The sequence below is a fragment of the Mytilus edulis genome, unplaced genomic scaffold (genome assembly GCF_963676685.1).
Source record: "Mytilus edulis unplaced genomic scaffold, xbMytEdul2.2 SCAFFOLD_502, whole genome shotgun sequence".
Taxonomy (NCBI): domain Eukaryota; kingdom Metazoa; phylum Mollusca; class Bivalvia; order Mytilida; family Mytilidae; genus Mytilus; species Mytilus edulis.
Genome location: NW_027268837.1, coordinates 1 through 26,104, shown reverse-complemented (window position 1 = coordinate 26,104; position 26,104 = coordinate 1). Strand labels below are relative to the sequence as shown.

Sequence of the window (26,104 nt, the reverse complement as noted above, 5' to 3'; positions counted from 1 at the left end):
CTGTAGTTCCTGTATACATCAGTAAACGAACCTAAGTAAACCTAAGTAAGTACATGGTCTTCAAGAACGTCTTAGTAATAACTGCTGGTACTTTTTTTCTGAATATTTACGATTTTATTTCTCGTGCTTCATTTTTCCCAATTTTTATTTCACGTGTTTCCGTGTTCAGTACCACCCTCAATTAACGTAGCGATTGGTTTTAATTCTAAATATACATGATACCGGGTTCTGGAAACTAGGTTATCTCTGTCCATTCCGATTGGTCCTTAAAACCGGAAGTTCCCACGGCAATACTATAGAACATGGCGCAAAAACAAATAGAAATACACAACTGTCGAGGGAAAAGGGGAGGTATGGGCTTATCAAGAATAACCCTTAGTGGAAACGTATCTTGGTTACATTAAAGACCCTTAACATGATTGAATAAAACAGGTGAGCAAAAGGGACAAGTGATATACGGGTCAAACTAAAGCTGGGATCCTGTCAAAGTACCCCTCTGGTCAAACAGTGAGAACGAACCCTGTCCTATGATCTATCAATATTTCCCATAAACAATAATATAATACATACAATACAATACGGCCGCGATACCTGAAATATAAAGTGTTCATATGCATAGTCCGTTCATAAATATAACAGTGCAGCTCAGAGTTCTGGAACACGAAAATGAAAGTGAAAGTAGAAATGAATTCTCTGATCAACACAAGAAAAGAATGAAACATGATACATAAAAACCTACCAATCTTAAATCCTACCCTTAGGCATAACAGTATGTCCAATATCAGTCTGTGCTGTTCTATTTCGATATTTTTTGCATGTGTACTTAAAAAGAAGGTGTGGTATAAATATGATTGCCAATGACACAACTATCCACAAGAGACCAACATGACACAGACATTAACAACTATAGGTCACCGTACGACCTTTAACAATGAACATAGTCAGCTATAAAAGGCCCCGATATGGAAATGTAAAACAAATTAAAACGAGAAAACTAACGACCTTATTTGTATAAAAATATGAACGAAAAAACAAATATTTAACACATAAACAACCACTGAATTACAGGCTCCTGACTTGGAACAGGCACATACATAAATAATGTGGCGGGGTTAAACATGTTAGTGGGATCCCATCCCTTCCTTTAACATGCACTTATAGGTGACATCTAAGGAACTCCCCAGAGGGTTTCATCAGGCTAAATATATGTCATCATTTATCACAGAGTAAGCCTGGATCTGGCCACACTTTACTGAAACTTACTACAACTCAGCCCAATAAAGTCCTATGAAGCAGTAAGTGTGGGTACGTGGCCACACTACACTGCGTTATACAGATAAAAGTTAACTATCTTAAGTAAAACCAGCAAACATGCAGAAGAACGATTTCTGCTGATCATATATATATATACACATGAAAATAAACTGTAAATATCGAGGAAATATTTTAAATTTTAAATTTCAGGACATTGAATTAGCTCATATTTTTATGCCGATACATATGTATAAACAAAACACTTTTAATATTCCTTTAAATGATGATTGATGTCTACCTGTGTGACTTTTATATTTTAATCTTTCAGATATATGTACTTTTGAACTGGTGGTGGAAACTCATTGATTGAGGTGCTCCTTTATTGGAGGAAGTTCTGGAATACAAGTTACAAGTTGATCAAAGATCAGGAAGATGTAAAAAAACAGTTTTAATACTTTTTATGGACAATCGGTGAACATTTTTAGGTAAGATTATGTGATTATCATTGATAAAAACAAACAAATAACATCATTAATGATCGATCGGAGGCTGTTTGTAAGTACAAGGGATAAAAAATCAACCATGTTTGTGGAATGATTTTCTCTGCACACATGCATTTCCGGTAGGCAATGTTTCAATATAAATATTGAATAATAACTAATTTTATTTAAAAAAATAATGATTTTGAGGCACATATATGTACAGATGGGTGCACTCCTAACCTGTACAGCAAGTTAACTTGATAACCAGTCATTTGGACTGGTCAAAGTTAACCTGTGACCGAATGTAGGACTGCTCTGACCAGTCCTAGGACCAAAATCTAGTTAACTTGAAAAGCGGACTTGGACCTAGGACTGTTTTTATGTCTGCCAAAAAGTTAACTTGGAAACAGGTCCGCTATTGATATAAGTTAACTTCGAACCAGTCCTGTCATAAGTTAACATAAGTTAACTTCGGAACCAGTCCTGTCATAAAGTTAACCTAAGTTAACTTGGAAACCGGTCCTGCCACAAAGTTAACTTCTGCTTGAACAAATCCGATCAAAACCAGACCTGTTCCCAAGTTAACTTTTGACTGGTCTGGTCAACACTAAGTTAACTTGTAACCAGGACCGCTCTTCGTTGATTTAAAAAAAAATATATTTTTAATATCTTTGTTTCGTAGTAGAAACATCGAAAATAAAGTAATTTGAAAATTAATACTTCCATTTTATGAACAGGATTAAACACAAATAATTGAAAATAAGTACGCACAGAACGTAACACAAATTTATCTGTGATCTGACAATCTATCTATTATAAAAACGATCTCGGTTACAATGATAACAGGCACTGAATATATATATATATTCCGATATCAAATTCAATCATATTATGTATATTTTTGAAAATAAGTATATTTGATGTTAGGTGTATACGTCCTTGTTAGTTATACATCCTTGAACTATGCAGCTACAATCAGCAATAGTTTAATTCATTTAAATAATGACTACAAATTTTTGTTCGCCTAAATTAAGGGTGCCAGCATGTCTTCTTTTTACTCAAAATACTGATACGTAACAAAATTTCAGTAGTTTTGATACCTCCAGTTGACTTGTACAACAAAATTATTTGACCGCATCCACCAAAACTGACCATATATGCACTTTAATTTGTAAATCTATATACCTGCATAGTAAATCAGCAATATTTTTTATGTCAGGATTCAATGTATAATACAATCCTGACAATGGACAGCAAAATTGCAATATAATAACAAAAAATTTTGGTTCGCATAAATTTAGGATACCAGCATGTCCTCATTTTATTCAAAATTTTGATACGTAACAAAATTTCAGTAGTTTTGATACCTCCAGCTGACTTGTACAACAAAATTATTTGACCGCATTACCAAAACTGACCATATGTGAACTTTAAATTGTAAATCTATATACCAGCATAGTAAATCAGCCTTATTTTTAATGTCAGGATTCAATGTATAATACAATCATGACAATGGACAGCAATATTGCAATATAATAACAACAAATTTTTGTTAGCCTAAATTAAGGGTGCCAGCTTGTCCTCTTTTTACTTAAAATACTGATACGTAACAAAATTTCAGTAGTTTTGATGCCTCCAGTTGACTTGTACAACAAAATTATTTGACCGCATCCACCAAAACTGACCATATATGCACTTTAATTTGTAAATCTTTATACCAGCATAGTAAATCAGCCATATTTTTTATGTCAGGATTCAATGTATAATACAATCATGACAATGGACAGCAATATTGCAATATAATAACAACAAATTTTTGTTCGCATAAATTTAGGATACCAGCATGTCCTCATTTTATTCAAAATATTGAAACGTAACAAAATTTCAGTAGTTTTGATACCTCCAGTTGACTTGTACAACAAAATTATTTGACCGCATCCACCAAAACTGACCATATGTGCACTTTAATTTGTAAATCTATATACCCGCATCGTTAATCAGCCATATTTTTTATGTCAGGATTCAATGTATAATACAATCATGACAATGGACAGCAAAATTGCAATATAATAACAAAAAATTTTGGTTCGCATAAATTTAGGATACCAGCATGTCCTCTTTTTACTTAAAATACTGATACGTAACAAAATTTCAGTAGTTTTGATACCTCCAGTTGACTTGTACAACAAAATTATTTGACCGCATCCACCAAAACTGACCATATGTGCATTTTAATTTGTAAATCTATATACCCGCATAGTTAATCAGCCCTATTTTTTATGTCAGGATTCAATGTATAATACAATCATGACAATGGACAGCAAAATTGCAATATAATAACAAAAAATTTTGGTTTGCATAAATTTAGGATACCAGCATGTCCTCATTTTATTCAAAATATTGAAACGTAACAAAATTTCAGTAGTTTTGATACCTCCAGTTGACTTGTACAACAAAATTATTTGACCGCATCCACCAAAACTGACCATATGTGCACTTTAATTTGTAAATCTATATACCCGCATAGTTAATCAGCCATATTTTTTATGTCAGGATTCAATGTATAATACAATCATGACAATGGACAGCAAAATTGCAATATAATAACAAAATATTTTGGTTCGCATAAATTTAGGATACCAGCATGTCCTCATTTTATTTAAAATATTGATACGTAACAAAATTTCAGTAGTTTTGATACCTCCAGCTGACTTGTACAACAAAATTATTTGACCACATTACCAAAACTGACCATATGTGAACTTTAAATTGTAAATCTATATACCAGCATAGAAAATCAGCCTTATTTTTAATGTCAGGATTTAATGTATAATACAATCATGACAATGGACAGCAATATTGCAATATAATAACAACAAATTTGTGTTCGCCTAAATTAAGGGTATAAGCATGTCCTCTTTTTACTCAAAATAGTGATACGTAACAAAATTTCAGTAGTTTTGATGCCTCCAGTTGACTTGTACAACAAAATTATTTGACCGCATCCACCAAAACTGACCATATATGCACTTCAATTTGTAAATCTATATACCAGCATAGTAAATCAGCAATATTTTTTATGTCAGGATTCAATGTATAATACAATCCTGACAATGGACAGCAAAATTGCAATATAATAACAAAAAATTTTGGTTCGCATAAATTTAGGATACCAGCATGTCCTCATTTTATTCAAAATTTTGATACGTAACAAAATTTCAGTAGTTTTGATACCTCCAGCTGACTTGTACAACAAAATTATTTGACCGCATTACCAAAACTGACCATATGTGAACTTTAAATTGTAAATCTATATACCAGCATAGTAAATCAGCCTTATTTTTAATGTCAGGATTCAATGTATAATACAATCATGACAATGGACAGCAATATTGCAATATAATAACAACAAATTTTTGTTAGCCTAAATTAAGGGTGCCAGCATGTCCTCTTTTTACTTAAAATACTGATACGTAACAAAATTTCAGTAGTTTTGATGCCTCCAGTTGACTTGTACAACAAAATTATTTGACCGCATCCACCAAAACTGACCATATATGCACTTTAATTTGTAAATCTATATACCAGCATAGTAAATCAGCCATATTTTTTATGTCAGGATTTAATGTATAATACATGTGATCATGACAATGGACAGCAATATTGCAATATAATAACAACAAATTTTTGTTCACATAAATTTAGGATACCAGCATGTCCTCATTTTATTCAAAATATTGAAACGTAACAAAATTTCAGTAGTTTTGATACCTCCAGTTGACTTGTACAACAAAATTATTTGACTGCATCCACCAAAACTGACCATATGTGCACTTTAATTTGTAAATCTTTATACCTGCATCGTTAATCAGCCATATTTTTTATGTCAGGATTCAATGTATAATACAATCATGACAATGGACAGCAAAATTGCAATATAATATAACAAAAAATTTTGGTTCGCATAAATTTAGGATACCAGCATGTCCTCTTTTTACTTAAATACTGATACGTAACAAAATTTCAGTAGTTTTGATACCTCCAGTTGACTTGTACAACAAAATTATTTGACCGCATCCACCAAAACTGACCATATGTGCATTTTAATTTGTAAATCTATATACCCGCATAGTAAATCAGCCCTATATTCAATGTATAATACAATCATGACAATGGACAGCAATATTGCAATATAATAACAACAAATTTTTGTTAGCCTAATTAAATTAAGGGTGCCAGCATGTCCTCTTTTTACTTAAAATACTGATACGTAACAAAATTTCAGTAGTTTTGATGCCTCCAGTTGACTTGTACAACAAAATTATTTGACCGCATCCACCAAAACTGACCATATATGCACTTTAATTTGTAAATCTTTATACCAGCATAGTAAATCAGCCATATTTTTTATGTCAGGATTCAATGTATAATACAATCATGACAATGGACCGCAAGATTGCAATATATAACAACAAATTTTGGTTCGCATAAATTTAGGATACCAGCATGTCCTCATTTTATTCAAAATATTGAAACGTAACAAAATTTCAGTAGTTTTGATACCTCCAGTTGACTTGTACAACAAAATTATTTGACCGCATCCACCAAAACTGACCATATGTGCACTTTAATTTGTAAATCTTTATACCCGCATCGTTAATCAGCCATATTTTTTATGTCAGGATTCAATGTATAATACAATCATGACAATGGACAGCAAAATTGCAATATAATAACAAAAAATTTTGGTTCGCATAAATTTAGGATACCAGCATGTCCTCTTTTTACTTAAAATACTGATACGTAACAAAATTTCAGTAGTTTTGATACCTCCAGTTGACTTGTACAACAAAATTATTTGACCGCATCCACCAAAACTGACCATATGTGCATTTTAATTTGTAAATCTATATACCCGCATAGTTAATCAGCCCTATTTTTTATGTCAGGATTCAATGTATAATACAATCATGACAATGGACAGCCAAATTGCAATATAATAACAAAAAATTTTGGTTTGCATAAATTTAGGATACCAGCATGTCCTCATTTTATTCAAAATATTGATACGTAACAAAATTTCAGTAGTTTTGATACCTCCAGTTGACTTGTACAACAAAATTATTTGACTGCATCCACCAAAACTGACCATATGTGCACTTTAATTTGTAAATCTTTATACCCGCATCGTTAATCAGCCATATTTTTTATGTCAGGATTCAATGTATAATACAATCATGACAATGGACAGCAAAATTGCAATATAATATAACAAAAAATTTTGGTTCGCATAAATTTAGGATACCAGCATGTCCTCTTTTTACTTAAAATACTGATACGTAACAAAATTTCAGTAGTTTTGATACCTCCAGTTGACTTGTACAACAAAATTATTTGACCGCATCCACCAAAACTGACCATATGTGCATTTTAATTTGTAAATCTATATACCCGCATAGTAAATCAGCCCTATTTTTTATGTCAGGATTCAATGTATAATACAATCATGACAATGGACAGCCAAATTGCAATATAATAACAAAAAATTTTGGTTTGCATAAATTTAGGATACCAGCATGTCCTCATTTTATTCAAAATATTGATACGTAACAAAATTTCAGTAGTTTTGATACCTCCAGCTGACTTGTACAACAAAATTATTTGACCACATTACCAAAACTGACCATATGTGAACTTTAAATTGTAAATCTATATACCAGCATAGAAAATCAGCCTTATTTTTAATGTCAGGATTCAATGTATAATACAATCATGACAATGGACAGCAATATTGCAATATAATAACAACAAATTTTTGTTAGCCTAATTAAATTAAGGGTGCCAGCATGTCCTCTTTTTACTTAAAATACTGATACGTAACAAAATTTCAGTAGTTTTGATGCCTCCAGTTGACTTGTACAACAAAATTATTTGACCGCATCCACCAAAACTGACCATATATGCACTTTAATTTGTAAATCTTTATACCAGCATAGTAAATCAGCCATATTTTTTATGTCAGGATTCAATGTATAATACAATCATGACAATGGACAGCAATATTGCAATATAATAACAACAAATTTTGGTTCGCATAAATTTAGGATACCAGCATGTCCTCATTTTATTCAAAATATTGAAACGTAACAAAATTTCAGTAGTTTTGATACCTCCAGTTGACTTGTACAACAAAATTATTTGACCGCATCCACCAAAACTGACCATATGTGCACTTTAATTTGTAAATCTTTATACCCGCATCGTTAATCAGCCATATTTTTTATGTCAGGATTCAATGTATAATACAATCATGACAATGGACAGCAAAATTGCAATATAATAACAAAAAATTTTGGTTCGCATAAATTTAGGATACCAGCATGTCCTCTTTTTACTTAAAATACTGATACGTAACAAAATTTCAGTAGTTTTGATACCTCCAGTTGACTTGTACAACAAAATTATTTGACCGCATCCACCAAAACTGACCATATGTGCATTTTAATTTGTAAATCTATATACCCGCATAGTTAATCAGCCCTATTTTTTATGTCAGGATTCAATGTATAATACAATCATGACAATGGACAGCCAAATTGCAATATAATAACAAAAAATTTTGGTTTGCATAAATTTAGGATACCAGCATGTCCTCATTTTATTCAAAATATTGATACGTAACAAAATTTCAGTAGTTTTGATACCTCCAGCTGACTTGTACAACAAAATTATTTGACCACATTACCAAAACTGACCATATGTGAACTTTAAATTGTAAATCTATATACCAGCATAGAAAATCAGCCTTATTTTTAATGTCAGGATTCAATGTATAATACAATCATGACAATGGACAGCAATATTGCAATATAATAACAACAAATTTTTGTTCACCTAAATTAAGGGTGCCAGCATGTCCTCTTTTTACTTAAAATACTGATACGTAACAAAATTTCAGAAGTTTTAATGCCTCCAGTTGACTTGTACAACAAAATTATTTGACCGCATCCACCAAAACTGACCATATATGCACTTTAATTTGTAAATCTATATACCCGCATAGTAAATCAGCCATATTTTTGATGTCAGGATTCAATGTATAATACAATCATCACAATGGACAGCAATATTGCAATATAATAACAACAAATTTTGGTTCGCATAAATTTAGGATACCAGCATGTCCTCATTTTATTCAAAATATTGATCTTATCAAAATTTCAGTAGTTTTGATACCTCCAGTTGACTTGTACAACAAAATTATTTGACCACATCCACCAAAACTGACCATTTGTGCACTTTAATTTGTAAATCTATATACCCGCATAGTTAATCAGCCATATTTTTTATGCCAGAATCAATGTATAATACAATCATGACAATGGACAGCAATATTGCAATATAATAACAACAAATTTTTGTTCACATAAATTTATAATACCAGCATGTCCTCATTTTATTCAAAATATTGATACGTAACTAAATTTCAGTAGTTTTGATACCTCCAGCTGACTTGTACAACAAAATTATTTGACCGCATTACCAAAACTGACCATATGTGCACTTTAATTTGTAAATCTATATACACCATGGCATACCCGCATAGTATTAATCAGCCATATTTTTTATGTCAGGAATCATTGTATAATATAATCATGACAATGGACAGCAATATTGCAATTTAATAACAACAAATTTTTGTTCGCATAAATTTAGGATACCAGCGTGTCCTCATTTTATTCAAAATATTGATACGTAACAAAATTTCAGTAGTTTTAATACCTCATGCTGACTTGGAAAACAAAACTATTTGACCAAAACTGATCATATGTGCACTTTTATTTGCAAATCTATATACCCGAATACCATTGTACCGAGCGCCTTAATGTCTTCTCCTGGCGCTCCTGTTCACATTTTAGTAGGACCGTAAATGTAGACGTAATCAATAATATTGGAAAACCATTAATGCAAAAAATATTCTGAATAAATTGAGAATGTCAGAATTTCATCTCTTTATTTATAATAACAGTCACATCATATATAGGAGTTCATGATGGTGTACGTGTAAAACAAAACTATTATGCCACATCATCAAAGTACCAACGAATCCGTACCAACACTGACATGTCTGAATTCATTTGTACTATTTACAATGATTTAATAAAAAAAAAGTATACGAGGTTCTCTTCTTGGAATCTATTATGTCGGTTGATTGATTTTGTTTATAGTTAAACGTCAAGTGGCAACTGTTTCATTTAAGTGCGCATTGAGTATAATTTTAGGACGTCTCATATAAATAGATCGGCAATGACAAATCTCTCGATTTATCACTGAACTAGTATATATTTGTTTATGGGCCAGCTGAAGGACGCCTCCGGGTGCGGGAATTTCTCGCTACATTGAAGACCTGTTGGTGACCTTCTGCTGTTGTTTTTTATTTGGTCGGGTTGTTGTCTCTTTGACACATTCCCCATTTCCATTCTCAATTTATTTCTAAAAAATTGAGTCGGACAGCAAATTTTTTTTACCAAGATTATTTAAATTCTTGAATTGACAGGAGATTGTACTACATTTACTATCTTAATCAATCTGAAATGCAAATTCTAGGTTTTATGACAACGATTATTTTTATTTTTGAATTGAGGCAATACACAAACTACATGAGATGTATAATTTGATTTAAATCAAAGGGTTGTTAAAAAAAGTTATCAATTAAATTTTTAAGTGTACTATATGGGTTAGTTGGCACATCAAATTCTTGTTTTTTGATTTGACAAGAATATTAATAAAATAAAAGAAGTGTCACTTTCATTGAGGTCAATGTAAATCATACACACCTGACTCTTGTAAAACTTTCAATTTTGTAAAAGTATTCCTCTGCATTTTCCAAAAAAAAAACAGAATTGTAATGTCTTTGTATAATTTTCTAATAAAATAGAAAATATTAGCATGTATTTTTTATGCCACATCAATATATTAATTTCTGAACTTAAATTTCTTCTCATTTATGTCTAACAAACCAATCTGAAGTTAGAAAGTAATCAATTATTAGACCAGTTAAAAAATGTATAGATCTATTCTTTAATTCTTTTGTTTCATACAATAATTAACTTTTTTTAAATATTCAAATGTGTTATTTTAACCCAATTAGTATGAGTGTGAATTTATTTACTCAAAGGTCCTTTTATCTCTTAATTAGCCATAAACAATCACAAAAAGAATGAAAAATCAAGGTAGATAATTATTTGGATTAAAAATAAAACATATGAAATTAAAGGGAATATAATTAAATTCTTTTAAGTGATTATTTGTTTTGATAAGTAATTTGTGCATCTTTGTGATTGTAAATGGCTAATCAAGAGATAAAAGGGCTATTTGAGTTGAAGAACTCATACTCATACTCATACTCATTAGGTTAAATAAACACATAAGCATATATATAAAATGTTCATTTTAATATGAAAAATAAAAAAGAATTAAAGAATAGCTATGGATAAGGTAAACTTTTCATTATTGTAACTATACTATATTATATATTTAAAATATTATGTAAAATTGAGAAAGGAAATGGGGAATGTGTCAAAGAGAACAACCCGACAAATAAAAAAACAACAGCAGAAGGTCACCAACAGGTGTGTTTATATAAAAAAATAATAATATTAAAATAGGTATCAATAGGTACCAGGATTATAATTTAATGATTTTTTAATTTATAATTTATTATAATTTATAATTATAATTAAAACACCTGCAATATAAACATATTGTAAGTTTTGTATTTACCAATTGTGTCGTGTTTTGTGATTAAGATTTAGAAAACCAGTTTTCCACTCATTTACAATATTATTCTACTCTTAAGCTATTAAAATAGTAAGTAAACCTAAGCTTACTGAATCCCATGTCAATTAGTTATTTGTTGTATTGCTGTAAAATTTAAGAATTAAAGTTATCTTGGTATAAAAAAGGTAGGATTTGCAATTCGGACAAAATAGAGATATTACACTTTAATTTTTTTAATAACTTTTTCAAATCAACTTGGATTTTCATCAAACTATGTAGGTATCTTAGATATTTATTAAGCTTAATGAATCCAATGTCATTTAGTTTTTTGTTGTATTGCTGAAAATGAAAAATTTAAAAATTAAATTAATCTAGGTCAAAAAAGCTAGAATTTGCAGTTTGAACAAAATAGAGATAGTACACTTTAATTTTTTTAATAACTTTTTCAAATCAACTTGGATTTTCATCAAACTATGTAAGTATCTTAGATATATATTAAGCTTACTGAATCCCATGTCATTTAGTTGTTTTTTTTTATTGCTGAAAAATTTAAAAATTAAATTAATCTAGGTAAAAAAAGCTAGAATTTGCAGTTCGAACAAAATAGAGATAGTACACTTTAATTTTTTTAATAACTTTTTCAAATCAACTTGAATGTTCATCAAACTATGCAGCTACCTTACATTTATATTAAGCTTACTGAATCCCATGTCAATTAGTTTTTTTGTTGTATTGCTGTAAAATTTAAGAATTAAAGTTATCTTGGTATAAAAAAGCTAGGATTTGCAATTCGGACAAAATAGAGATAGTACACTTTAATTTTTTTAATAACTTTTTCAAATCAACTTGGATTTTCATCAAACTATGTAGGTATCTTAGATATATATTAAGCTTAATGAATCCAATGTCATTTAGTTTTTTGTTGTATTGCTGTAAAATTTAAAAATTAAATTACTCTGGGTCAAAAAAGCTAGAATTTGCAGTTCGAACAAAATGGACATAGTACACTTTAATTTTTTTAATAACTTTTTCAAATCAACTTGGATTTTCATCAAACTATGTAGGTATCTTAGATATATATTAAGCTTACTGAATCCCATGTCATTGAGTTTTTTGTTGTTTTGCTGTAAAATTTAAAAATTAAATTAATCTAGGTAAGAAAAGCTAGAATTTGCAGTTCGAACAAAAAAGAGATAGTACACTTTAATTTTTTTAATAACTTTTTCAAATCAACTTGGATGTTCTTCAAAGTATGCAGCTATCTTACATATATATTAAGCTTACTGAATCCCATGTCAATTAGTTATTTGTTGTATTGCTGTAAAATTTAAGAAATGAAGTTATCTTGGTATAAAAAAGCTAGGATTTGCAATTCGGACAAAATAGAGATAGTACACTTTCATTTTTTTAATTACTTTTTCAAATCAACTTGAATTTTCATCAAACTATGTAGGTATCTTAGATATATATTAAGTTTACTGAATCCCATGTCATTTAGTTTTTTGTTGTATTGCTGAAAAATTTAAAAATTAAATTACTCTAGGTCAAAAAAGCTAGAATTTGCAGTTCGAACAAAATAGAGATAGTACACTTTAATTTTTTTAATAACTTTTTCAAATCAACTTGAATGTTCTTCAAACAATGCGGCTATCTTACAGATATATTAAGCTTACTGAATCCCATTTCAATTCGTTATTTGGTGTATTGCTGAAAAATTTAAGAATTTAAAGTTATCTTGGTATAAAAAAGCTAGGATTTGCAATTCGGACAAAATAGAGATAGTACACTTTAATTTGTTTAATAACTTTTTCAAATCAACTTGGATTTTCATCAAACTATGTAGGTATCTTAGATATATATTAAGCTTAATGAATCCAATGTCATTTAGTTTTTTGTTGTATTGCTGAAAATGAAAAATTTAAAAATTAAATTAATCTAGGTCAAAAAAGCTAGAATTTGCAATTCGGACAAAATAGAGATATTACACTTTAATTTTTTTAATAACTTTTTCAAATCAACTTGGATTTTCATCAAACTATGTAGGTATCTTAGATATATATTAAGCTTACTGAATCCCATGTCATTTAGTTTTTTGTTGTATTGCTGAAAAATTTTAAAATTAAATTAATCTAGGTCAAAAAAGCTAGAATTTGCATTTCGAACAAAATGGACATAGTACACTTTAATTTTTTTAATGACTTTTTCAAATCAACTTGGATTTTCATCAAACTATGTAGGTATCTTAGATATATATTAAGCTTACTGAATCCCATGTCATTGAGTTTTTTGTTGTATTGCTGTAAAATTTAAAAAATAAATTAATCTAGGTCAAAAAAGCTAGAATTTGCAGTTCGAACTAAATAGAGATAGTACACTTTAATTTTTTTAATAACTTTTTCAAATCAACTTGGATTTTCATCAAACTATGTAGGTATCTTAGATATATATAAAGCTTACCGAATCCCATGTCATTTAGTTTTTTGTTGTATTGCTGAAAAATTTTAAAATTAAATTAATCTAGGTCAAAAAAGCTAGAATTTGCATTTCGAACAAAATGGACATAGTACACTTTAATTTTTTTAATAACTTTTTCAAATCAACTTGGATTTTCATCAAACTATGTAGGTATCTTAAATATATATTAAGCTTACTGAATCCCATGTCATTGAGTTTTTTGTTGTATTGCTGTAAAATTTAAAAAATAAATTAATCTAGGTCAAAAAAGCTAGAATTTGCAGTTCGAACTAAATAGAGATAGTACACTTTAATTTTTTTAATAACTTTTTCAAATCAACTTGGATTTTCATCAAACTATGTAGGTATCTTAGATATATATAAAGCTTACCGAATCCCATGTCATTTAGTTTTTTGTTGTATTGCTGAAAATGAAAAATTTAAAAATTAAATTAATCTAGGTCAAAAAAGCTAGAATTTGCAATTCGGACAAAATAGAGATATTACACTTTAATTTTTTTAATAACTTTTTCAAATCAACTTGGATTTTCATCAAACTATGTAGGTATCTTAGATATATATTAAGCTTACTGAATCCCATGTCATTGAGTTTTTTGTTGTTTTGCTGTAAAATTTAAAAATTAAATTAATCTAGGTAAGAAAAGCTAGAATTTGCAGTTCGAACAAAAAAGAGATAGTACACTTTAATTTTTTTAATAACTTTTTCAAATCAACTTGGATGTTCTTCAAAGTATGCAGCTATCTTACATATATATTAAGCTTACTGAATCCCATGTCAATTAGTTATTTGTTGTATTGCTGTAAAATTTAAGAAATGAAGTTATCTTGGTATAAAAAAGCTAGGATTTGCAATTCGGACAAAATAGAGATAGTACACTTTCATTTTTTTAATTACTTTTTCAAATCAACTTGAATTTTCATCAAACTATGTAGGTATCTTAGATATATATGAAGTTTACTGAATCCCATGTCATTTAGTTTTTTGTTGTATTGCTGAAAAATTTAAAAATTAAATTACTGTAGGTCAAAAAAGCTAGAATTTGCAGTTCGAACAAAATAGAGATAGTACACTTTAATTTTTTTAATAACTTTTTCAAATCAACTTGAATGTTCTTCAAACAATGCGGCTATCTTACAGATATATTAAGCTTACTGAATCCCATTTCAATTCGTTATTTGGTGTATTGCTGAAAAATTTAAGAATTTAAAGTTATCTTGGTATAAAAAAGCTAGGATTTGCAATTCGGACAAAATAGAGATAGTACACTTTAATTTGTTTAATAACTTTTTCAAATCAACTTGGATTTTCATCAAACTATGTAGGTATCTTAGATATATATTAAGCTTAATGAATCCAATGTCATTTAGTTTTTTGTTGTATTGCTGAAAATGAAAAATTTAAAAATTAAATTAATCTAGGTCAAAAAAGCTAGAATTTGCAATTCGGACAAAATAGAGATATTACACTTTAATTTTTTTAATAACTTTTTCAAATCAACTTGGATTTTCATCAAACTATGTAGGTATCTTAGATATATATTAAGCTTACTGAATCCCATGTCATTTAGTTTTTTGTTGTATTGCTGAAAAATTTTAAAATTAAATTAATCTAGGTCAAAAAAGCTAGAATTTGCATTTCGAACAAAATGGACATAGTACACTTTAATTTTTTTAATGACTTTTTCAAATCAACTTGGATTTTCATCAAACTATGTAGGTATCTTAGATATATATTAAGCTTACTGAATCCCATGTCATTGAGTTTTTTGTTGTATTGCTGTAAAATTTAAAAAATAAATTAATCTAGGTCAAAAAAGCTAGAATTTGCAGTTCGAACTAAATAGAGATAGTACACTTTAATTTTTTTAATAACTTTTTCAAATCAACTTGGATTTTCATCAAACTATGTAGGTATCTTAGATATATATAAAGCTTACCGAATCCCATGTCATTTAGTTTTTTGTTGTATTGCTGAAAAATTTTAAAATTAAATTAATCTAGGTCAAAAAAGCTAGAATTTGCATTTCGAACAAAATGGACATAGTACACTTTAATTTTTTTAATAACTTTTTCAAATCAACTTGGATTTTCATCAAACTATGTAGGTATCTTAAATATATATTAAGCTTACTGAATCCCATGTCATTGAGTTTTTTGTTGTATTGCTGTAAAATTTAAAAAATAAATTAATCTAGGTCAAAAAAGCTAGAATTTGCAGTTCGAACTAAATAGAGATAGTACACTTTAATTTTTTTAATAACTTTTTCAAATCAACTTGGATTTTCATCAAACTATGTAGGTATCTTAGATATATATAAAGCTTACCGAATCCCATGTCATTTAGTTTTTTGTTGTATTGCTGAAAAATTTTAAAATTAAATTAATCTAGGTCAAAAAAGCTAGAATTTGCATTTCGAACAAAATGGACATAGTACACTTTAATTTTTTTAATAACTTTTTCAAATCAACTTGGATCATCATCAAACTATGCAGCTATCTTACATATATATTAAGCTTACTGAATCCCATGTCAATTAGTTATTTGTTGTATTGCTGTAAAATTAAAGAATTAAGTTATCTTGGTATAAAAAAGCTAGGATTTGCAATTCGGACAAAATAGAGATAGTACACTTTAAATTTTTTAATAACTTTTTCAAATCAACTTGGATTTTCATCAAACTATGTAGGTATCTTAGATATATATTAAGCTTAATGAATCCAATGTCATTTAGTTTTTTGTTGTATTGCTGAAAATGAAAAATTTAAAAATTTAAAGTTATCTTGGTATAAAAAAGCTAGGATTTGCAATTCGGACAAAATAAAGATAGTACACTTTAAATTTTTTAATTACTTTTTCAAATCAACTTGAATTTTCATCAAACTATGTAGGTATCTTAGATATATATTAAGCTTACTGAATCCCATGTCATTGAGTTTTTTGTTGTATTGCTGAAAAATTTAAAAATTAAATTACTCTAGGTCAAAAAAGCTAGAATTTGCAGTTCGAACAAAATAGAGATAGTACACTTTAATGTACCGACTTCCGTTCTAACTTGCAGATACACCTTTATGAAAAACAACAATTATTTAACTTGAAATGAATAAAATAGTTATTAATGAATGTCTGTAATACGTTTCCAATGTGAATTTAGTCATACCCCATCAATTAATTGGTGTTGAACCAGTCAAAAAAGCCTCCGAAATATGAAAATTCCACTGAGGCACACCTGTGAAAAGCATGGAATGTTTGTGGTGTTCACCTACAACTAGTACAGATAATCGTCTGCATAGGGTATTTTCCAGTTTGTTTTTTATAAATCCTCTTGATAAACAAATGTTTAAACATAATGGCATGACAATGGAATATGTTTGGGACCACTCTGACACATTCAATCATTGCTACATGCACGACAAAAGTTTCCAAATCCCAGCATGATTACAGGAAATACTAATTTTTCCAGAGAATGATCAAGAATTGGAACGCTCTCCCTCCTGGGGTAGAATCAGCACCGTCAGTCAAGGCCTTAAAAGCCTTGCTGACAAAGCTGAACTAAACTATCAAATTGGGGGTGGGGGAGGGGGTCTCTATGAGCACCTAAGTCATGGCATAATAATCAGCTTGTTGACTCTGAAAAATTTTAAAATTAAATTAATCTAGGTCAAAAAAGCTAGAATTTGCATTTCGAACAAAATGGACATAGTACACTTTAATTTTTTTAATAACTTTTTCAAATCAACTTGGATTTTCATCAAACTATGTAGGTATCTTAAATATATATTAAGCTTACTGAATCCCATGTCATTGAGTTTTTTGTTGTATTGCTGTAAAATTTAAAAAATAAATTAATCTAGGTCAAAAAAGCTAGAATTTGCAGTTCGAACTAAATAGAGATAGTACACTTTAATTTTTTTAATAACTTTTTCAAATCAACTTGGATTTTCATCAAACTATGTAGGTATCTTAGATATATATAAAGCTTACCGAATCCCATGTCATTTAGTTTTTTGTTGTATTGCTGAAAAATTTTAAAATTAAATTAATCTAGGTCAAAAAAGCTAGAATTTGCATTTCGAACAAAATGGACATAGTACACTTTAATTTTTTTAATAACTTTTTCAAATCAACTTGGATCATCATCAAACTATGCAGCTATCTTACATATATATTAAGCTTACTGAATCCCATGTCAATTAGTTATTTGTTGTATTGCTGTAAAATTAAAGAATTAAGTTATCTTGGTATAAAAAAGCTAGGATTTGCAATTCGGACAAAATAGAGATAGTACACTTTAAATTTTTTAATAACTTTTTCAAATCAACTTGGATTTTCATCAAACTATGTAGGTATCTTAGATATATATTAAGCTTAATGAATCCAATGTCATTTAGTTTTTTGTTGTATTGCTGAAAATGAAAAATTTAAAAATTTAAAGTTATCTTGGTATAAAAAAGCTAGGATTTGCAATTCGGACAAAATAAAGATAGTACACTTTAAATTTTTTAATTACTTTTTCAAATCAACTTGAATTTTCATCAAACTATGTAGGTATCTTAGATATATATATAGCTTACTGAATCCCATGTCATTGAGTTTTTTGTTGTATTGCTGAAAAATTTAAAAATTAAATTACTCTAGGTCAAAAAAGCTAGAATTTGCAGTTCGAACAAAATAGAGATAGTACACTTTAAATTTTTTAATAACTTTTTCAAATCAACTTGGATTTTCATCAAACTATGTAGGTATCTTAGATATATATTAAGCTTAATGAATCCAATGTCATTTAGTTTTTTGTTGTATTGCTGAAAATGAAAAATTAAAAAATTTAAAGTTATCTTGGTATAAAAAAGCTAGGATTTGCAATTCGGACAAAATAGAGATAGTACACTTTAATTTTTTTAATAACTTTTTCAAATCAACTTTGATTTTCATCAAACTATGTAGGTATCTTAGATATATATTAAGCTTAATGAATCCAATGTCATTTAGTTTTTTGTTGTATTGCTGTATCTTTTGTAAATTTTTTCATCCTTAGTGCCAAAAACAACGGAATGATAATGCTGTTGTATAATATTCTAACAGAATTTAACATTACAATTTTAGACAACATGTTTTGAATATAAATTAAAGAAAATAAATAGTTCACTTTTAATTGAGATCGATATAGATATTACTCACCTGACTCTTTTAAAGCTATTAATTTAGTAAAATTATTCATCCGTATTGGCAAAAAGAACAGAATTTAAATGTCGTTGTATAATTTTTTAATAAAATAGAAAATATTAGCATCTTCATTGTATGCGACATCATTTGTTTGAATTTCTTTTCATTAATGTCTAACCATATATATCAAAAAGAAGATGTGGTATGATTGCCAATGAGACAACTGTCCACAAGAGACCAAAATGACACTAACATTAACAACTACAGGTCACTGTACAGCCTTCAACAATGAGCAAAGCCCATACTGCATAGTCAGATATAATAGGCCCAAATAAGACCATGTAACAAACCAATCTGAAGTTTAAAAAGTAATCAATTATCAGACCAGTTCAAAAATATATATAGAAACAAAAGAACTTTTGTCACTATTTAATACTTTTAGCAGAAATATAAGTAGCTTTAGACTACTGGAATTTTCATTTTTTGTAAAACATTTCATCTTTAGTACCAAAAATAACAGAATTATAAAGCCGTTGTATAATATTCTAACAGAATTAAACATTACAATTTTAGACTACATGTTTTGAAATAACTAAATATGAAACCAGTTCAAGAATATTAATAAAATAAAAGAAATAGTGTCACTTTTTATTGAGATCAATATAGATATTACTCACCTAACTCTTTTAAAGCTATCAATTAAGTAAAATTATTCCTCCGTATTGGCAAAAAGAACAGAATTTAATGTTGTTTAGTTTTCTAATAAAATTGAAAAAAATAGCATCTTTGTTTTATGCAATGTCAATTTTTTTTTCATTTCTTAACTTAGATTTCTTCTCATTAATGTCTAACAAACCAATCTGAAGTTTATAAAGTAATCAGTTATCAGAAACGTCAGGAATATATAGAAACAAAAGACATTTTACCACTATTTCATGCTTTTAGCATAAAAATAAGTAACTTACAGATGACTAGAACTTTCATTTTTTTTTAATTTTCATCCTTAGTGCTTCAATAACAGAATGATAATGCCGTTGTATAATATTCTAACAGAATTAAACATTTTTCTATAATGAGAGTGCAAGAATATTAATAAAATAAAAGAAGTAGTGTCTCTTTTAATTGAGATTGATATAATTATTACTCATCTGACTCTTCTTAAGCTATTGAATATAAAAAAAAACTTAATTTAGATGTTTTCATATAAAATTCTAATAAAATTGAGGGAAAAAAAATGCAATTCTAAACATACATTTATATTAATAAAATAAAAGAAGTGGCATCACTTTTTATTGTGATAGATATGAATATTACTAACTGAAATATTACTTATTTCCATTAATGGGACAACATATTTGCAATTGAAAACTAAAAATTCTTCACTTTCATGTGTAGCAAATCTGAGGTATAAAAATACTCAAATGTCAGGCCAGTACAAAAATATTGTAAAAAGGAAAATCACAAGTAAAATTACAATCATCTTTTATCATTTTGGACATCAATTTAGATTATAGACTCATAGAGCTCTTGTTTTTTTTGTTTAACTATTCATCGTTACATAATTAAACATAATTAAGATGACGTTGTATAGGATTTTAAAACAAATGAAAATTTAATCACTTCATTTGCATGTGGCAACTCATTTTGCCATTTAAAACTACCTTTTTTATATATATAAAATCTATTCAGTGGAATAAAAATACCCAAATATTAAGGCAGTAAAAAATAATAATAAAATAAAAGAAGTATTGTCACTTTTTAATTGTTATGGATATGCATATTTCTAATAGTACACTTATAGAGCTATCAGTCTTGTAAAACTATTCCTCCTTAGAGAAAAAAAAAAGAACAGAACTTTTATGCAATTTTATTGAAAAAAGAAATATTGTCACTTTTTATCATTATCGACATAATTAATGCTAACATTTGACTTATAAAGCTCTTTATTTTTGTAAAACCACTCATCCTTATGGACATAAAGAACATAATTTAGATGCCCTTTGTATAATTTTCTAAAACAAATGAAAACTTGGCACTTTTTTTGTGTGTGGCAATAAATTTTGCAATTTTAAACTTAAATTTCTTTACCTTTATGTCTTAAAATCAATTCTGTGGAGTATGAATTACCAAAATATGATGGCAGTTCAACAATATTAATGAAATAAAAGAAACTTTAACTTTTTATTGTGATGGATATTCATATTAATAACTGCATCTTTTTGTAATGTCACATCATTTTTTTTTTTTTTTAATTTTTTTCACATTTAGGTTTAACAGACCAATCTGAGGTTTAAAAAGTAATCAATTATCAGACCAGTACAAAGATATTAGTGAGAAAAAGAAATATTGTCACCTTTAATCATTATTGACAAAGTTAATGCTAACCTTATACTTATTCAGCTCTCTAGTTTTGTAAAACCACTCTTCCTTCAGAACAAAAAGAACATAATTTTTAGGCTTTTATATGATATACTGAAACAAATATACATATTGGCAACATTTTTTTTGTGTGGCATCAAAATTTGCAACTTTAGACTTAAATTTCTATACCTGTCTTAAAATCCATGTTGTTGAGTAAGAATTACCAAAATATGGTGGCAGTACAAGAATATAAAAAAAAAGAAGTATCGTCACTTGTTATTGTTATTTATGTACACCCTACTCTTATACATCTCTCTTTTTTTGGTAAAACTATTCTTCCTTAGGGAGAAAAAGAACAGATTTGTAATGCTGTTGTATAGTATTTTAATAAAATGGAACATATGGCACCTTTGTTTTATGCAACAATAATTATTAAATTTCTAAACTTAAACTTCACATTTATGTCTACATAAATCAATCTAAGTTATGAAAAGTACCCAATTAGCAGACTAGTTCAAATTATATAAATAATCAAAGACATATTGTTATTATTTAACGCTATCAACATAAATATATGTAACTATAGACTACTGTAAATTCAGAAATTAATGCGAGGTTTTTATTATTGTAAAAAATGCGACAGAGTTGTAAACGCAATAATTTAAACTCGCATTTTGAAATATCTTATATCAATTAAACAAGATTTTTCTCAAAATCGTATAAATTAAAATCGCATTTAAGTCTAAAATGACAAAATTGCCATGATAAATGCACGCAATGATTTCTGATTTTACAGTATTAGAATACTCAATTTTTGCAGAACTATTCATCCTTACTGACAAAAAGAACAGAATTTTAATGTTCTTGTAAAATATTCTAACAAAATTAAAAATATTGATATTTTTTTTATATTGTGAAACAACATGTTTTGCAATTTCGAAAGTAAATATTCTTCACTTTTATGTGTAAATTTCCAACATGAAGTATAAAAATGACTCAAATAACAGACCAGTACAAAAATATTAATGAAAAAAGGAAATATTGTCACTTTTAATCATTATCGACATGATGCTAACTCTAGACTTATACAGCTCTCTTTTTGTTGTTCATCCTTGAGAACAAAAAGAACATCATTTAAATGTTGTTGTATAATTTACCAGCAAGATTAGAAAAACATTTTGGCAAGTGACTTCAAATTATTCAATTGTAAACCTATATTTTTTTACCTATATTTTTAAAAATCATTTCTGTGAAAAAAAATAACCAAATATGAAGCAATTTCATGAATGTTAATAAAATAAACAAAAGTATTGTCACTTTTTATCCTGATTAATATAAATATTATATATATAATTGTCCCCTAAAAATGTGATCATATATTTTAAATGCTTTGTTTTAATATTTCAGACTTATAAGTGTGTCATCTGTACAAAGGATTTTAAATCCAGATATGCTCTACGACGACATGAGAGATTAGTGCATAAGGTAATTATATGGTACAAAATCTTTAAGCAGTATCAAACATGAGTTGATTTTATATAATTGTAATTTGTGTCATACAAATGTAACAGTGAAATGAAATTATATCATATAATTTGTTTCATACAAATGCAGAATGAGATTTCTGGTTTTATTATCGACAATGTTAATGAGAGATATCGTTCTGATTGCATCTGGGATATCTGCACCTATCTTTATCAACTGTTTATTCAAGTTCAATCATTTATCAAATTTCAATAATGGTTTAAATTTTATTCAGTTCTTCGACTATGGATTTTACCTTATTGTACAGAAACGAAAATATGTGATATACTATAAGTCATAAGTTAAAAAAAGTAGGGATCTGTAGACAATTGCATTGTGACAGTTGTTATCCATTCGTTTGATGTGTTTGAACTTTTGATTTTGCCATTTGATTTGGGACTTTCCTTTTTGAATTTTTTTCAGAGTTCAGTATTTTTGTGTTTTTACTTTTTAAACATTTCAAAATCGTATGTATTGGCGTGTTGTTGAACATTTGTTTTTGTAAGATTTTATTAGATATATTAATTGATTACCAATACAAGATATTTTAAGATAACAACTTATATTTCATTTTCATATTTATACAGGCTGGACCACCTTCAACTCCAGCAGTGTCACCTGCCCCAGCAGTGTCACCTGCCCCAGCAGTGTCACCTGCCCCAGCAGTGTCACCTGCCCCAGCAGTGTCACCAACCCTAGCACTGTCACCAACTCCAGGTGCAGTTCAGATAGTAGACTTCAACGACATGTTAGTAATAGACACTCATTTAGATCTGCTGCAAATGGAGCCTTCAGTATTTCTTTTATTTTCAATCCCCCATATGTCTGAGGAGTAGGTCAAAATAACCACTAATACATAGTTTAAAAGGAACATTCTTTATCTTTGAAAAAATTACAATCTTTGTTTTTGTTAGTGTATACTTGTTAGAATGTTTGATGTAAAAATGTAAATATAATTTAACTGTAGATATATTTTTTTCAGTATTATTTTTATTTTCAAACCCCCATATTTCCGAGTAGTAGGTCAAAAAAATAACCACCAATGCATCAAATACAGTCTACCACTTTTTTTTTCGAGCTTAAGAGAAGTTTCCGTTGTAATTATATAGCAGACCAAGATAAACATATGAATCTTTAATTTCAATAATTTCATTACATAGTTTAAAAGGAACATTCTTATGAAACTTTCTCTTTGAAAAAATTACAATCTTTGTTTTTGTTAGTGTATACTTGTTAGAATGTTTGATGTAAAAATGTAAATATAATTTAACTGTAGATATATTTTTTCCAGTATTATTTTTATTTTCAAACCCCCATATTTCCGAGTAGAAGGTCAAAAAAAATAACCACCAATGCATCAAATACAGTCTACCACTTTTTTTTCGAGCTTAAGAGAAGTTTCCGTTATAATTACATAGCAGACCAAGATAAATATATGAATCTTTAATTTCATTACATAGTTTAAAAGGAACATTCTTATGAAACTTTCTCTTTGAAAAAATTACAATCTTTGTTTTTGTTAGTGTATACTTGTTAGAATGTTTGATGTAAAAATGTAAATATTATTTTTTTAGTGCTTGTGTTTTGGGTCTACTTTTTGTGCTATGTGAGTGTGGAGTAGTTTGTATGTGTTATTTATAAGGCATGAGTGTTTGTTTTGAAATGAAATGCAAGGTTTTTAGTGCTAACTGTATGAGAGTGTACGTTTTAGTGTTTACTTTTGTTGTATTTGTTAACTGCATACATACATGTATATTTTGTTGTGAATATCACCACAAATAAAAGATCCATTACTGTTTTGTTCTTATTTCTCCATGAACAATTCATTTATTTCCAGAGAAATAGATCATGAAAAAACACCTCAAAATCTAGCTCATGGTATTCTTTGTCTCTCTGTGTTGTTTCTTGTGTAGTAATTAGGTCTTTCCACTTTTCTGTGGAAAGACCTATTGTATTTGTTCTGATTATTATTATTATTATTAAGTCTTTCCACTTTTCTGTTTCAGTGGAAAGACTTATTGTTTTTGTTCTGATTATTAAGTCTTTCCACTTTTCTTTTCTGTGGAAAGACTTGTTGTTTTTCTTCTGATTTTTTTTTTTTTTCTTCCGCCTAATTTTGTTCTTGCGATAAATATTTGTTTCACAATATGTCGCTTAGATATTTGGTATATGATATTGAACAGTTTATGCGCTTTTGAAATTTACCCTGCGTAACCGAATACTTTTCTTTATAGGAGTTATCTCCCCAAACACTGTTTTCCTTGTGTTCACTACTCCTTCGCAACCGTAAAAGATTAAGACAAATTTATTTTACAAAATTGCTTGTTATATCCTTCACATGATTTGTCCTATTTTGACCGAAGCGATATGAACGCTCCATATGAAAGTTATTTCCCCTTATGCATTTAATATAAGTGATATGCATTTCTATCTTGTAAACCATAAGTGATAGAGACCTAGGATCTTTTGATTTGAGGTCCTTGGTCCAAAAAAATGAAAATTAGGTCAAGGTCAAAGGTGAAGGTCATATTCTAATATTTTAATTTGGCTCATTTCCACTCATTTCCAGAAACCGTATAAGATATCGACAAATTATTTTTTCTAAATTGTTTGTTGTGACATGTAGTAACACGTAAATTTTGATTGCAAGGGTACGTTGAACGTAAATGTGAGTTTTCTCCCCTCTGTTATTAAAAAATATGCGTATGGTGATATAACTCATTAACCAAATAAAATTAAGACCTATGGTCTTTTGATTTGAGGTCCTTGGTTTATGACCTTGAAATTGTTGTCCATGAAACTTTGGTGAATTGTTTATATCTATTGATGTAAGCTCCCTTTCAATTCTTATAAATTTCAGATTTTAAGTTTTGGATTTATGGGGCTTTATTCATAAAAAAAAGGGGTATTTTCAACACTTCGGACAATAACTCAAAAAGGCTTTCACCAATGTCCATGAAACTGGTGAATTGTTTATATCTATTGATGTAAGCTCCCTTTCAATTTTTATAAATTTCTGATTTTACATTTCTGTGTTATGAATTTTTATGCTTAAAAAGGGGGTGAT

At 28.4% G+C, this 26,104-nt stretch overlaps 1 long non-coding RNA gene across 1 annotated transcript; it reads left to right on the top strand.

The window, feature by feature from the left end:
• Nucleotides 1–268: 268 nt before the first annotated feature.
• LOC139508709 (uncharacterized) lies at nucleotides 269–24,833 on the top strand. Its single transcript, XR_011661420.1, has 4 exons — nucleotides 269–432; nucleotides 1,583–1,739; nucleotides 22,921–22,998; nucleotides 23,625–24,833. It is a non-coding gene; the product is annotated as an uncharacterized lncRNA (long non-coding RNA).
• Nucleotides 24,834–26,104: the final 1,271 nt, after the last annotated feature.